At 38.2% G+C, this 16,433-nt stretch overlaps 1 protein-coding gene across 4 annotated transcripts in view; it reads left to right on the forward strand.

The window, feature by feature from the left end:
* SIK3 (SIK family kinase 3) overlaps positions 1-16,433 on the forward strand; it is a 245,508-nt gene that overhangs the window by 41,042 nt on the left and 188,033 nt on the right. The gene's annotated exons all lie outside the window — the stretch shown is intronic.

Genomic DNA, 16,433 nt, shown 5'->3' on the forward strand with positions numbered 1-16,433 from the left:
CTATAATAAAGTCCTGGATCCTGCTGCATTTCAACAGTCAGCATCTCACAGCTCCTGGAAATGACTGCTTTCTGAAAATATGGCATTAGAGAAAGAGAACTGTTCGTTGAGGACCTCAGTGGGCTCTTCAACCAGAAGTTTACTATTACAAATGAAGCTTCCTACTTAAAGTAGTCAGAGTGCGGCTGATAGTGTACAGTCTTTGGGAGGATGTTTCTCCCAAAGTGGAAGAGAGCCTCTAATGTCGTTTGCTTAAAGGGATACGGTCCAAAGCTAGAAAGTCTACTTGCCATCAGACCTTTTTTGTTTTGTTTTTTTTATGTTAAGTGAGCTGTTTCTGCCTTTTTAACTTTATTCTTATAAGCCTGATGAAGATTGAAATGTTAAAACTTTTCCCTTTTAGTGATTCAGAGAAGAGAGTTCTTTTCTTTTTTTTTTTTTTATAAAAATTTTATTTATTTATTTGATGAGGGAGACAGCGAGAGCAGGAACACAAGCAGGGGGAGTGGGAGTGGGAGAAGCAGGCTTCCCACTGAGCAGGGAGTCCGATGTGGGGCTCGATCCCAGGACCCCGGGATCATGACCTGAGCTGAAGGCAGATGCTAATGACTGAGCCACCCAGATGCCCCAAGAAGAGATTTCTTTATTGTAGTCATGATCTAGAGCTCAGAATGAATGCCAGATATGGGATCTTTATAGACGAGTCCAGAGCATTAAGTCTTTAAGCTCCATATGGTCTGGTTCTATGGCCAACCCCTCGCACCTTTCTTTGCCTGGGCTACTGTAATGGTAACTGATCTTTCTGCCTTTAGGCTCTTCCCTCCAGTCTGTCCTCTCCACTGCTGCCATATTAATCTCTCAAAAGCCCGGCTTTATTTTTCTCATGGGTTACAAAAAATCTTCCAAGGGTATCTCATTGTGGACAAGGTGAGTTCCAAACTGTAGCTTGACATTCAGGATGCTCTGTAGTCTGACTTGTTTTCTGCCTTCTCTTCCACTATACCTGGGAAGGAACTTTGTGGTTTATCTGGGCTAGCTGTGATTCCTGTGATGTGGATTGCATTTTTCTTTTTTGACCTACTCAGAGTAGTTTCCATGCTTTTCCCATTTTCCTTTTGAAATTCTGCCTCTCTTTTAAGATCTGTATTTGAAAACCTTTTTATTTTTAAAGAATTATAGACTCACAGGAAATTGCAGAATAGTACATAGTGTACTCTGTTCTTTTCTCCCAGCTTACCCAATGATGATAACTTGTATAATTGTAGTATAAGATCCATTTTAAAACTCCATTTTGAATACTATTCTCAGTGGTAGGGGAAAAAAACCTGTTACTTCGTTCCTTTTTTTTTTTTTTTTAAGGCTGGATTGGAGTTTTGGAAGTGGTCAGGAATCATTTCGACTCATGTTTGTGAAACAAATTAGGTGGGTGATCAAGCGGGGTAGTATGGTGTCTCGTCCTGGAAAGGAAAAGAATATGGCCATATGATATCAGAAGACTGATTTTATCTGCCTTTATGAACTAGCCTTGAAAGTAATTACAAAACAGAAATTTCCAAAGGTGGAATGGGTACATAACCTCCTTATGTAATTAAATGGGGGCATGGGACTCATTTATGAGATGTGAATATTCTAGTGTGTTGGTTAAGCTAGTTTCAATATTTTATAGCCATACCATTTACATTCCCTTTTAATGCTTATGTTCTTCCTAGAGATTATGTTTTTATAAAATAAGCTAGTTGTTGAAGTACACATTGGATGGTGAAATAAAAACATTTATTTTCCTCATGCTCATTTTTTAAAGGAAGGCAGAAGGTTTGTAAAGGAAGAGATTTTGGGAAATAAAGCTTATTTTCCAAACTGGAATCCTCATACATTGCTGGTGGGAATATAAAATGGTATGGCCACTTTGGAAAAACAGTTTGGCAGTTCCTCAAAAAGTTAAACATAGAGTTACCATATGACCCGCCTATTCTACTTCTAGGTATATACCCAAGAAATCAAAAACATATGTTAACACAAAAACAGGTACACAGATGTTCATAGCAACATTATTCATAATAACCAAAAAGTGGAAACAGCCTGAATGCCCATCAACTGTTGAATGGATAAACAAAATGTGGTCTTTCCACATACAGTGGAATATATTTCAGCCATAAAAAAAGGGTGAAGCCCTGATGATGCAGCAGTGTGGTTGAACCTTGAAAACACTGGGCTCATGAAAAAAAAAAAGCCAGGCACAAAGGGCCACATATTATATGATTCCTTTTACATGAAATGTCTAGAATAGGCAGCTCCATAGAGACAGAAAGTAGATGAGTGGTTGCTAGGAGCTACAGGACGGGGATTGACAGAGGAGGGAGGGAGGAGAGTGACTGCTAATGGATATAGAATTTCTTTTTGGGGTGATGAAAATATTCTGGAATTAGACAGTGGTGGTGATTGCACTGTCTTCTGAATATACTAAAAACCACTGAATTGTACATTTTTAAAAGGGTGAATTTTATAGTATGTGAATTACATTTCAAAAAAATTTATTCTCCAAATGCCAGTACAAATTTTGTTGTGGTTTGGAGAAGTACCTATTTGCATGGTGTCGTAGAACAGGTCAATAAGGTTTCCCACATTTTGAGCTCTAAGTGAGGCAAAAGACTTTTGGGAAAAGGGAGTAACTTACTTAAGCCTGGTAACTGCTTATTGCCCTATAATCCGCCCTAGTGGGCGGAGTAGAGGTAGAAGCAGATCATATAAGGTTGGAATTAACGTCTCTTCAATTCCATTCAAATTTGTTAGTTAGCACACAGAGAAATCAAGAAGTATTTTAAACAAAGCAGGTTCTGACCTGTTTAATTTGATAGGCTAAAGTTCCTGCCATTTTGTCTTGAATGTGAACCTCACAGATCTTTTTTAGTAGATATTGGGAGATCGAAGTCTTGTCTCATTAATGAATTAGAAGGAAAGTCTGAATAGGCTTTTTACCTGTAGAATTAAATGCGTTTGTATTAATTTTTAAAAGGTAAATCAATCTGGTTTTTCATCTAATGTCAAAAATAAGATTTTCACCAATGCCATACTTCGTTTTTCCATGTTTTCATAAAAAGCCTTTTGGTTTTTCTCAAATTAATCTGTATGTTTGTGGTGTAAAAGTCGTAATATATATAGAAATGGTACCAAGCTGGTAGCTGTCCTGAACCATTACTCTTTGGCAGACTGAGCTATATGTATGTTTTATTTTTTATTTTATTTTATTTTTTAAGATTTTATTTATTTGACAGAGAGAGACACAGTGAGAGAGCGAACGCAAGCAGGTGGAGTGGGAGACGGAGAAGCAGGCTTCCCGTGGAGCAGGGAGCCTGATGCAGGGCTCGATCCCAGGACCCTGGGATCATGACCTGAGCCGAAGGCAGATGCTTAACGACTGAGCCACCCAGGGGCCCCATGAGCTATATGTATGTTTTAAAAAATAAATCATACCGTCATATCTGAATAAGGCTTTAATCGTACTTAAATAAATGTATCACAGATGGGGAAAAAGTAGTAAGATTTGCCTAATGGTAGGTAACATCCACTGAGTCTTACTGTCTTACTGTTTTCAGGGTTTTACATTCATCATCTCACCTAATCCCTATAGCAGACTTAATCATTTGATTAAAAAAAAGCAAGCAAGCAAGCAAATCAGTACAACATAGATGTTCTTAGTGACTGACAGTTTTTCTTAAGCTATTTTAATGCGACAAACATTTATTGAGTTCCAATAAATGAACCTAGCTGTGTACTTTACAGCACTTAACAGCACCTGTCTTCAAACTGCGGTACATGTCTGGAGGTATCTAGGCTGGGTAGTTAGTTTTAAGAGAATCCGTTTCCTGGTCCTCAACATTCATTTATCCTCTTTTCTGAAATTGATTTGTCTGAAGACAACACCCGCGTGATCTTCCTTCTTTTCTACCCTCCCTTCTTACAGTAGTCCTGATCCTTCTTACAGTTGACAGAAGAAAAAACCAAACTTCTCTTTCATCCCGAGTCTTACTATTGTTTCTTTGAGGTATAAAATTCTCCAGGGTTCCAATAAAGGGATAGTGAAAACACTGGCATCAAGCGTGAAGCTTCCTTTTATCAAGGTGGATGCCCTCTTTCGTACATCTTATTAAGACCTGCAACTCCAAAAAAGGAAGTTCCTTTTTATGTTTTTTGTGTTTACTTATCAAAATTTGTAGTATATTTGCATTGTTTTCATCTACTGTATATTACTAATACTACTAACAGGAATTCAATCTAAAGGAAATACTTTAAGTAAATAAAAAATAATTCCTATGCATATTTTTGTTACAGGATTATTCCTAAGTATGATGAAAGAAATTATGCTAAAATAAGGTACTGGGAGGAGAAAGAGAAATACAATTCAAGGAAAAAAAGAAGTAACATTTTACTTTATTTTATTTTTATTATTATTTTTTTAAAGATTTTATTTATTCATTTGACAGAGAGAGAGCGAGCACAAGTAGCAGATGGAGAGGGAGAAGCAGGCTCCCTGCTGAGCAGTGAGCCCAATGTGGGGCCCAATCCCAAGACCCTGGGATCATGACCCGGGATCATGACTGAGCCGCCCAGGCGCCCCTATTTTGTTTTTATTTATTTGATAGTGAGAGAGCATGAGCAGCAGGAGGTGAGGAGAGGGAGAAGCAGGCTCCCCGTTGAGCAGGGAGTCCAATGCGAGGCTTGATCCCATGACCCCGGGATCATGACCTGAGCTGAAGGCAGATCCTTAACCAACTGAGCCACCCAGGTGCCCCTAACGTTTTATATAAGAAAGGAAAATGCTATTCTTACAGTTTTAAAATGGAGGATGGTAGGTATCAAATTGCTCAGGTGTTTAGATTTCATTGGATGCATTTAAATTAGTGATATAATTGTTTTATTATTTAGATGTCAGTTTCACATTGGCATATATTAATGTGTAAGGGAGACTACAGCCTCTGTAATGATTTAAAGTTCTAATGAAAAATTTTAGGGGCGCCTGGGTGGCTCAGTCCGTTAAGCGTCTGTCTTCAGCTCAGGTCAGGATCCCGGAGTCCCAGGATTGAGCCCTGCATCAGGCTCCCAGCTCAGCTCAGCGGGAGTCTGCTTCTCCCTCTTGTGCTCTCTCTCACTCACTCTCTCAAATAAGTAGATAAAATCTTTAAAAAATTTTTTTCTATATCAACTTAAACATATTCAAGGAAGTACCCCGCCCCACCCCCGGTTTGGTTTTTGGGAGTGTTTGAGCAAAACTTTTTGAAGAATAGTACTCTACAGGATATAGAGATCCAGAGGAAACAGTTTCTGCCCTCAGGTAGCACCATAGTTGAATGATGGAGCGGGGACGTATATACATAATTTGGCTTAAATAAAGCCTTTATTGGGTCATGTTTTGCTGCTTATTTGACACAGGCATTGTGTCTTGGTGTTGCATCATGCTCATTAAAATGATTTTTGAATAGTGATTTAGCTCATATGTGCTCTGTTTCCACATAGGCTATTGTGTAGAACAGAGAGGAATTGTTTCTTTTAAAAGACAGAAGGATAGGAAAAGTGCCTGCTGCACTTAGCACCGATGAATAGTAGGGCTTTCTGTTGTTGTTGAGTTCCTGTGGTCATGAAGGACATGAGACCGGGAATCAGGAGACCCTAGTTGTTGTCCTCACTCTACCACAGGCCATGTGACCTTGACCAAATCACTTATCACATTAGAACTTCAGTTTCCTCACAGAAAAAAGTTTTAACTGGGTGACCTTATAGCTCCAAAATTTAGAATCCATCAGGTTATTTTATACATTTTTACAACAGTGTATTTTAGAAGTGATAGCTGCAGCAAAGTTTAAGAAAGAGATGCCAAAATCATGTAGCGGATTACTTGCTCATTAGAAGTAATGTTTAGTTAGTTTACTGCTTGTTAATGATTGAGACAATCTGTTCTATGGCCTGTCAGAAGTGTAGTGGGTCTCACCACTGCCCTTTTTATTTAAAATTTTGCAGAGGGAGAATTTTCCTACTTTTCTGAGAATTAGAACAAATGCTACACAGGATTAGTAACTGAGAATCCCAATTTTAGCTTCATGCCAGTGCCTTTAGTGAAAGACACATTTTTGTACTGTTCTAGCAGAATATTAAACTGGATTAGGGATTACAGACAGCTCCAGGCCTTGTTCTTTATAGGTCAGAGGCGTAAACCAACAGAGCAATTACTGTTCACCCTTGTCATGGATGGGGCCTCCTAGGTTCTTTATGGAGCTAAAGTGAGACTCTCTGGAACAGTTCCACCCGAGTGGCTTTCCTGGGGGCTTATGAGGCTTACATTCTGAAACCGATACTCTTGTAGTACAAGAATAACTACAAACTGATGTGGAATTAGGAGGCCATGGAAGGGAGATGCCATATGCAGCTCTCATTCTCGAAAGTCCCTTGGCTGGTGAACAGAGATTTTTCCCGTCAGTAAGCAGATATTCAGTTATATATTGACGGAGTGTCTCTAAACAACTTTTAGAATAGAAGACTCTGTTTTGTGCCTTTGGAGGCTAAGAATCTTGAAGTGTGTAGAATTAGCTAGTTGAACATATACACGGATATTATTTGTTGAATTTGTAGTGTTCATCTGTTATGTTTGTTCTTGAATATGATCTCCATTGTTTGCGGCCAAGAGAGATAACTGAATCAGTGCTTAATGACTGATTTGCAGGTGTTATTGTTCTTTATTTATGATCCTCGATATTGGAGAGTTTGACTGATTTGCCTTGTTTAGGTAGAGACTTAGATAGGACCCTAAATTTTGTAACCTCCCTTTTTTTTGGCAGTACAAAATGTGGGGGTGAAGAGGTCCATTCTTAAAGTGACCAGGCTTGTGCCTTTTGATGCTGAAGAGGGAAATAGTATTTCCTGGTAGAGTTTATTGTGTTTGAATCATCGAATCTCAAAGTCAGCAGTTTACTTTTTGTTTAGTAGTATGTCTTGGCTTGTCTGAATGAGTCATAATTAAACTCTAGTCCCTGGGACTCCTGTCTAAACAAGAATTCTAGTACAGAGACACTATGCCTTGCTGCCTGTAGAACTAGGGTGCTACAGGTCTGCTGTGATCCCCGTGATGGGTTTTGTTTTTGTTTTTTTCCTGTGATAGGTTTTTATAAATACCAAACTCCTTTGGAAGAACTTTAATAGGTTTCTTTATCGCCTACCCTCCCCCCCAGAAGTAGAAAGTGAAAGTGAAAAGTAAGTAAAAATAATGGGTTATTAGAGTTGAATTCTGAAGACCCTTTCATCCCCTTAAGTTCTTTGTATTGTGTAGAAATGAAATGATTATTTTGTTCTCCTTGAAAAGATTCAAGGAATAGACAGTTTTAAAATCAGTTTTGGCATTCCTTTGTTCAAGGACAGAAATATTGTCAGGAGCGCCAACTCAGGGCATGTGGCTTCTGATCCATATCAGTAATTAATGTTGCTCAGGCTTGCTCTGGACGTTTGACCTAAGTATTTCATTGAGCTACAACCGCACCAGGGCAGTAGCCTTTAAGTCCGTAAACATGAATTAAGAATTTGGGTGCGAGACCCTAAATATTAAGAATGCAAATGTGAATAAAACATTATTTCTACTGTGTTTTGTTCCACAAAGGATTTGAAGTGGCTGACAGGAGGTAAATATAATAATATTGTAAAATACAACAGAAGTTCAAAACCAGGAAAAAATAGAAATTAGATTTGGAGGCCAAGTTATGGTTGAATAACTAGACATGGGCCCTGTGACTGAGAAGCTCAGTTTAAAGTTTATCCCAGTAGTGACATGATGCAGAAGCTACGCTTTGTTATGTTCAAGCTATGTTAAGGCATGGTTAATAGATTTAGCAGGATGATGAAGAGTGCAGGCATTTTTTTTAGGAACTCCCACGAGAATGTCATCTGGACTTGGTTTTGTAAGTGGTCGTACTTTTGCTGTTTAGCGTTATATGAGTTGAATATCACATGGATTTCAATATTATTTTTTAATTCTATTGAAACCTCATTGTGTGTGTGGGGAGGGAGTGGGAGGAGGGGGACACAGTCTAAGTACCCAGGCTGAGGAGCAGAGGACTGAGGTTTCACTTTATACGGTAATGGTTTTTGTTTACATGATAAATACGGATTTAATGTTGAGATGGAAAAAGTAGAAGTGAATTGCAGTTTCAAAATTGTTCTATTTCCCTTCTGTTTTTCTTTCAGTTATTAAATTTTCTCTTTCCTTGGTTTCTAGAGTTCTTTCACAGCATCTTGGGGGGGCAGAAGCAGGGTGTGATGCTTTTTGCTGAATCAAGAACTACTGTGTTTCTCCAATTTCACAGGTTAGGGAAACTGATCAAGTAAATAATTTGTAATTTGAACATAGAGGCTGTTTTGGGGACTCTTGTGGGCATATTGTGGTTTTAAAAGGAAAAAAAATGTACTGTTCTAAGGGGATATATAAACACAACTTTATGACAGTAGCTTTAGATTTTATTGGTTCAACAAATATCATTGTTGCACAATACATAATCTTCCAGTGTGGTAGCTAATGAGATACAAAACTGCATAATTACACCAACAGTTATTTTCCTTATAGAATTTGGCGGCTACTAAGTAAACAATTTTTTTTTTTTACTTATCTTAATTAGCTTAGTTATATACCATCACTGAAGGAGTCTTCTATTTTCCTTCATGTTGTTGCACTCCACATTTTTAGAGGAACAGAGAAAGATATTAATTTAAAAGAGGACTGCTCTTACAGCATTTTAGCCAATTGGTTGTCCTTAATTAGGGTAGTTACTCGTATTTAGATGAAATCCAGCTCAGAAAGAAACCACAATGAAATATTTAACTGAAAACATTCAGGTAGCCACTATGGAGGAAAGTCTTCTAGAATGTAAAATATTTCAAGGCTGTTCTAAAGTTTCTCCTCATTGTTTTTATTCGTCCTTACATGTGTTAACTGTACAAAGGTTCCTGTTTGTGGGACTGATATTTTGGCAAGGGTCTATGTTGTGTCTCAAGTGCTTCAGATGCAGGTTCTGACTTAAAAACCAGACACCCGTAGATGCGCAGCAAGACACCACTCCAGCCTTCTGTGTTTCTTTTTTAACTTGTAGCTTAACAAACCATCTGTGTTTCTTTTTTAACTTCTAAGTTGTGTTTGCTAGTGTATTTCACATTTCAGCCAATAGAATCTCAAGAATGCAAATGAGAACATAAAGAACCCGTCTGTAAATAGGTTTTACTTTCCGGAGATTGGGAGTAACTGTTGAGAGCGCTGTAGGTTTGGTGGGAAGGAGTGCTTTGGTGGACGGGTGGTATCGGCTGTGGGTCAGAATGGGAGAACTGCAGAACGTGCTCCTCTGTCCTCCCTGGTGTCACTTATTAGCAGTTGAGGGTTCTCTCTGGCCATCATGAGAGTCCACAGGCGCAAGATAATAATTTGAACACAGAGCTGGGAGAAATAAAGAGGACAGAGGCACATAGGATGAAAGTGGGCCAGTAATGGGAAAAGCGCATATGGATGGAAGAATAGAGAATGGTAAGTTAGAAAAAGATTGAAAAGACTTGAAAAAAAGTTAAGAATAAACAAGCTCTACTAGTCTCCTTTTTTGGATTAGGGAAGGAATATACATCTGAGATTCTTAGGCCATTTTGGGCAAGGAAATTAGACGCTAATTCAAGTTGTATTGTTGTCAGAGTACAGTCTTAAAATGTTTGTTGTTCTCAAGGTAGAAAACAAAGTATGATATTCACTCATGGTATAACTGGGTGTATTGTTTTTGTTTTCTTTTTGTCGCTTAGGATAAAACAGAATAAGGGAGACTTCCAGAGTAGCATGGGTTCTTGGAAAAATCTTCTGAAAAATGATCATAGGGGCTATAAGGTATCTCTTCCTTTCTCTTCTCGTGTGAGATCACACCCCATCTTTTCAGATATTTTAGTATCAAAGTTTCCCAGAATGAGTTGTGTGGAACAGTAGTGCCCCTCCATGTTTAAATATATGTTCTAGGAGGAAGAGGACCATCAAGTAGGTTTGGGAACTGATAGGGTTCCAAAACAAAATAACAAAATGGTGAACAAAATTAGTTTCTTTAGATGTCTGTAGGACATCTGAGCTCTTGAAATACCAATGTGCCTTGTGGATGCCTGAAAAAATAATAAATGGGGTTGGAGCACTAAATTTGTTTTCAAATTTAGTTGACCACCATACAGTTTGAGAAAAGCTGGTATATATAATTCAGTTACCTGTAAGCCTGGCTTTGTACAACTCTGAGGTGCTTTGCTATTTTTTTTTTTTCTTACTTTACCCTTCTTCCCCACCCCCTCCCAAATTGGGGGGATTCTCTGCTCTCTCATTTCCATGTGTGTATTTCACTTGGGGGGAATATTAATACTAGTTTACTTTTATCTAGCTAAGTAATGAGTTCTTTTTGACTAAGACCAGTTAGCAAGGGTTCAGGTGGGTCATGGGAGTGGTAGAGAGGAATATGTAGGGAGATGGCAGGACGTTGTGTGTAGTCACAGGGGTACATTGCTGTGTTGGAGTCCACGGACTTCCTTGTTGAGGGAATCATGGTCTTGGTCAGAGTCCTTGGAGTCTGAAGACCTGGCTAGGAGTTCCAGCTTCCTTGCTCTTTAGCAGTTTGGGCAAATTTCTTAACTGTTAAACCTCTGTTTTCCCTTCTGTAAACAACTGTAGCTACTTCAGTAGTGTCTTTCTGAGGATTAAGTCAGATAATCATGGGAAGCACTTAGCTTAGTGTCTAGTACATAGTAAGTACTCAACAAATGTTAGTTATAGTGCAACAGGTTTTACTTAATGTAAGATTAATAATCCAGCATCTGTCAGTTTCTTCTCTATCTCGTGGCAGGTACGCGAGCACGAGAGCAGGAGCCTGAAGCACTAGGTTCCAGCATTCTCCTTATTCAGTCAGTTCACTTTCTGTAGATGATGTTGGCTGTGTTACTCAGCTTGTGGCTCTAGTCACTGATGAGAGATTTTTTAGTGCTTTCACTGCCTCTTTTGGTAAAAGAAAAAAATCTCATGCCTTATTGCCTTTTGTCATATATTGAAATAATTACAAAATCGCTTGCTTTTTTAAAAAATAAAAATATCTTTAAAGAAAAAGTGACCTGAATAAAACTGTTATCTGAGGAGAAGAGAAAACATTTCTATTTATGATAAGCTAGAAGAATTCTGGTGTATACGCACCTTCTAGGCACCACAAACATCGTACGTTAATACCAGGGCTGTCATAAACGGAGTTTGTTCTGAATGTTTTCTCATTGTTGAACTTCATTTTTGGTGTTGTAATACGAAGACAATGGGTATCTTTTTATTTATCAAATGAGGTTTATTTTCTTACGCTTTTTAACTGTGCCCTCACGAGGCAGATTGCTACCTTCCTGTGCTGAGAATTGCTGTAGTCTCCGTGGAGAGAGCTGAAGTGATTCTGATCTGGGAGGACCTGTGTAAATGTGGGATATTTCAAAGAATTTGAGCCTTGATTCATCTATAGGGAAGAACTGTGAGATTATTAGCAAAGATAAAAGGAGTGGAGAGTCATTGCAAATAATTTTGTAGTAATTTATTCCAGACTAGAGCCAGGGGTGTGTTGATTTGGGTTATTAATTACTAAAGTTGGTATTCTGTGAAGTTTTCTTTGAGCGCTTCTTTGTTTGGTTGCGCAGGTTCAAATGAGGCTGAGAAAACAGGAAACGTGTGCTTGGAAGGGGAGAAAGTTGTCTTTAGGCCAAGACAGGTCAATAATCTTATAAGAAGCATCCCCAGACAGGATGTTTTTGCTTATAAAAATATTGTCTGATATGTAAATGCATGTATCTGGTGCAGATTTTTCTGGTTCAGGTTTCTGTTTTCTTTTGATTCAGAAATAAGACAAAATAGACCTCTACCTCAGAACACACAACAAAAAAGAGAAATCATAAAACTTTCCAGAACTTCTGAAGTGGTATGATTTCTGGAGGCATTCAGCATTCAAAAACCATGAGAGAACAGAGGAAAGGTGTTTGGCATAGGAAGTAACTTACTTTTTGGCAAGGAGACCGGGCAGCATTTGAATCTCTGGGTGTGTGGTGGTTGTGTTGTTTTTCGTGAATGTGTTTTTTTTTCCTTCTGCTTGATTGTCGTCTCTTTTACAGTTTCTGCCTTGGAAGATGTCTCTTTATCTGGGCCAATTACCCTACTCACACAGGAGGCAATTTGAAAGCAAGCAGTTGTTTTGTTTAACCAGAACTTGCATTTACAGCTGGTCCTAAGCTGAGTCATTGAGGTTTGTTTTATCCAGTTTAGGTCTTGATGCTTGCAATTGCTTGCTTGCTTACTTATTTGGTAGTGACAGGAAACTTCTTACTCATATTAGTTGCTTAATGCTGATAAAAGGGGTCAGATCCATATCCTCCTTCCAATGTTGCCTCCTTCAACAGCGTCAGGACTGTGCGGACAGGAGCACAGGTATGGGGCCTGAGTGCCCTTCCTTACTGTGTGCTCTACCACCCAGTCCTAACAGCTTCCCCAAATGCTTCTCAGCCTTAGGGAGGCTTTCTCAGTTTATTCTGGCCCTGGTGATCATGCCCTCCTTTGAACTCAGCCTAATTGTCTCTGAGTCACGTGGCAGGTAATCTTGTTTTGCTTTGTGGTATCTCTTGTAGTTGACTTTTATTGTCAGTGTTAGGCTGCTTGAGGATGAAGGCTGTTGTTATCGTTCCCTGTACATTTTACATTGACTCTTGATTCCCCCCCCGCCCCCAATTTATCTTGGGAAGTTTTCTCGCCTCTCAAATGGCAAGAGAATCCTTTAGAACATTTCAGAAAAACTCACCATGTTTTAGGCTTTCTGGGCCATGCTGTGTTTGCCTATGGCCTTCATAACAGACACAACCAAGATTCTGGGCAAAGACCAGGCACCACAGTCTTCCTAGATTAATACTTAACCTTGAGTGGTTTTTTGGTTTGGAGAGAAAATAACAGTATCCTTTTCATTTTCACTACCAAGTATTTTAAAGATGGAAACAAATGATGTATAGTACTTAGTTATGAGGGCAGTAAACAAGCAAACATGTAAAATTAAGATCTTGCATGACTAGTAAATGTTTTATAAAACACATTCTAATTTTGCTGTGCCCACTCTGTAACATTAGAAACAAGGGACGTGATTGGTATGGTGCTCTCACTTTCCTTTAAGGGATTTCTTTTTTTTTTTTTTAAAGATTTTATTTATTTATTTGACAGAGAGAGAGACATAGCGAGAGGGAACACAAGCAGTGGGAGTGGGAGAGGGAGAAGTAGGCTTCCTGCTGAGCAGGGAGCCCGATGCGGGGCTCCATCCCAGGACCCTGGGATCATGACCTGAGCCGAAGGCAGACGCTAAATGACTGAGCCACCCAGGTGCCCCAAGGGATTTATTTCTTAATGAATTAGAGGCTTCAAATTTAAAAAGAATTTGCATATTTTTATATAATATCCTAACTTCCATTAGAGTTATTTTGTTTTTCATTGCCCTGTGGGAAACCCTAATTATTTTGAAAAAGAGTCATTTACTATGTCTTCCGCACTGGTGGGGCTTGGGGTCCTTAGGAATACTTCTGGAGGCGTAAGCGATACCTTAATACAAGTTGCCTATAATGGAATAATGACAATAATAATTTTGGGGGAAGAAAGTCTAAAATTCTACTTTGAAGGAGCTGTTCTGAGCTATTGAGAGGATATATTTAGATCTTTTTTTTTTTTTTTTCCCCTCTAACACATTGTGGGGAAAGATACAGACCTTTGGGTTATTTCCTAAAATATTCCCCATGACGATTACTACCTTAGGTTTTAAGACTTCTTTCTTCAGGAGCTCTCACTCTTCTACAGGAACAGTCAGAATGCTGACCTTTCTTTAAGTAGAATCAGACTGGGCATCCAGAGATTTGTATGCGTCTGTTAAATAACAAAAATTCAACCAAGTAAATTTTTAAGATAAATTCGTTCTATTGAATGATTCATGAATCAAAGTAGCATCCTGGGCGCCTGGGTGGCTCAGTCGTTAAGCGTCTGCCTTCGGCTCAGGTCATGATCCCAGGGTCCTGGGATCGAGTCCCGCATCGGGCTCCCTGCTTGGCGGGAGGCCTGCTTCTCCCTCTCCCACTCCCCCTACTTGTGTTCCTGCTCTCGCTATCTCTCTGTTAAATAAATAAATAAAATCTTTAAAAAAAAAAAAAAAGAGTAGCATCCCATCTAGCAAGTAGAAAGAAGCTCCAAGGAGTTCTACAAAATGGAAGGCTTTTATAGGCAGAAGGGGGAAGGGATAAAGAAAGAGTGGATTGCCTCATCTTCATTTGGGGTATGGAAAGGGTCTGTGTGGCAGATTACCTCATTGGTGCTGACCAGAAAATTCCAGACTGATCAGTTAATACTCCATTCCCGGGGAAGGTTGAAACTGTAATTAGGTTAGGTATTAAGTTTTGGTTTGGTGACTTGGGCTTAGCACAAGCGACTCCATGTGGGGTCTGTTATTTCTTTTTAATAAACCCAAGAGCCCATGAATTGCCCCCATAGCATCCATATTTCCACATTTCTTTTGGTTAGGATTACTTTTTTTCTGACGACCTTTTACAGTGTAGATCTCCATACCACAATATGTCCACTTCCAGGAAAACACAGCTTACATATATTATGATGAGAAACAATTTATTAGTCACATTATTAATTTTAGAAATTTTATTGCCGATTTCTATCTTGTCCAAAAAAGAATGGATCTTGGATTTTAGGGAAGGCATATGCTAAGCATGGGGTCAGGGAAAATAATTTGTTTTCCTTTAATTAAAAATATTTAACTGTGGTAAAATACACATAACATTGTTTTAATTTTTATTTTTCCTTTTAAAAATTGCATTTTTTTAATGTTCTCTCTCAGAAAACAATTCTCTTGTTTCTGAGCCTCCTATAACTTTCTCACTAAGATTATCTTGTTATTTGTAGAGAGGAAAAGAATTCATTATCTTTTTTTTCTCCAAACATTTTTTGAGACATTTTAATTCTTGAAAACACATTCCCTGGGGAGCATCTAGTTTTGATCTTAGGTGGAGTAGCACTGTTATCTGAAATAGATATTTTGAAAGTTGAGGGTAAGACTACTTCTGATTGGGTTGGTTTCTGAAGTCATAGTTTATAGCCAAAGTTTGTGTCTTAAACTCTTTGACCTAGTTTGAAGTTTTGCAAATGGAATTTTATCTGGAGCCCTAATAAGCGTGAAACTGATAATGGTAGAGTTTTTTGTGTGCATTTATAAGTTTATTACATTTTTAAGAAAGTCATGTTTGATGAGCTCTGGGGAGCTCTAGGTTATTTTTGTATTTTGGTTCCATAATATCAGAAAAATCCTTGTTTACGTAGAAAAATCCTTGTAAATTGTAACAATTTTTTGGAACATTTTGCCTCACAACAGCAATAATAAAGGCGTCTAACGTTTTTGAGCACTTAAGGACTAGACTCTTGATAAGAGCTTTTACATGTTTTATTTACACAACAACCCAATAATGTAGGTTAGTTTCTTTTATCTCTGTTTCACAAATGAAAAAAACTGAGGCACAGTGAGTTAAGATAACTAACACAATTTAGAGAGAGTAGGTGGCAGAGCTAGGCTCAGATTTGGTGCTGTTAACCACTGTGTGCTGTATTTGTATTGCTCTGAGAACCTTTCATTTAATCTGATCTAGAAGTTTTAAAATGGAGTAGCAGGAAATTCTACTTTACAAATAGAATCGCTACATATTGCTTAATTCACACGTGTTCAGTTTGTAGTGATTGTTGAGTAACTTTCTTGGCTAATTTAAATCTTCATTGTGTATTTGAAAATATTAGTGTGATTTAAAAAAAATCCTCATTGCCTCTTTTTTTTTTATTCACTCAAAATTTTAAAACAGGTAAACATATTTTGTTTTATATATTCAGTTTGAATTTTGTTTTAATTTTATCATTGACATCATTTGTAGTTGTAAAGCATGATAGCATTACAACCTTGCATTGCAAAATTATTTAAAATATTACCAGGATTCACCAGCTGGTGCAGATGTTATAATTGAGAAATACTAATCTGTGCTCAGAAAACTATAAAATACTCATGAAAGAAACTGAGGAAGACACAAAGAAATGGAGAAACGTTCCATGCTCATGGATTGGAAGAACAAATATTGTGAAGATGTCAATGCTACCTAGAGCAATCCACACATTCAGTGCAATCCCTATCAAAATACCATCCACTTTTTTCAAAGAAATGGAACAAGTAATCCTAAAATTTGTACGGAACCAGAAAAGACCCCGAATAGCCAGAGGAATGTTGAAAAAGAAAAGCAAAGCTGGCGGCATCACAATTCCGGACTTCAAACTCTATTATAAAGCTGTCATCAAGACGGTATGGTACTGG

Source organism: Leptonychotes weddellii, chromosome 11, assembly GCF_054177405.1.
Source record: "Leptonychotes weddellii isolate Sample4059 chromosome 11, ASM5417740v2, whole genome shotgun sequence".
In the NCBI taxonomy this organism is placed as follows: Eukaryota; Metazoa; Chordata; class Mammalia; order Carnivora; family Phocidae; genus Leptonychotes; species Leptonychotes weddellii.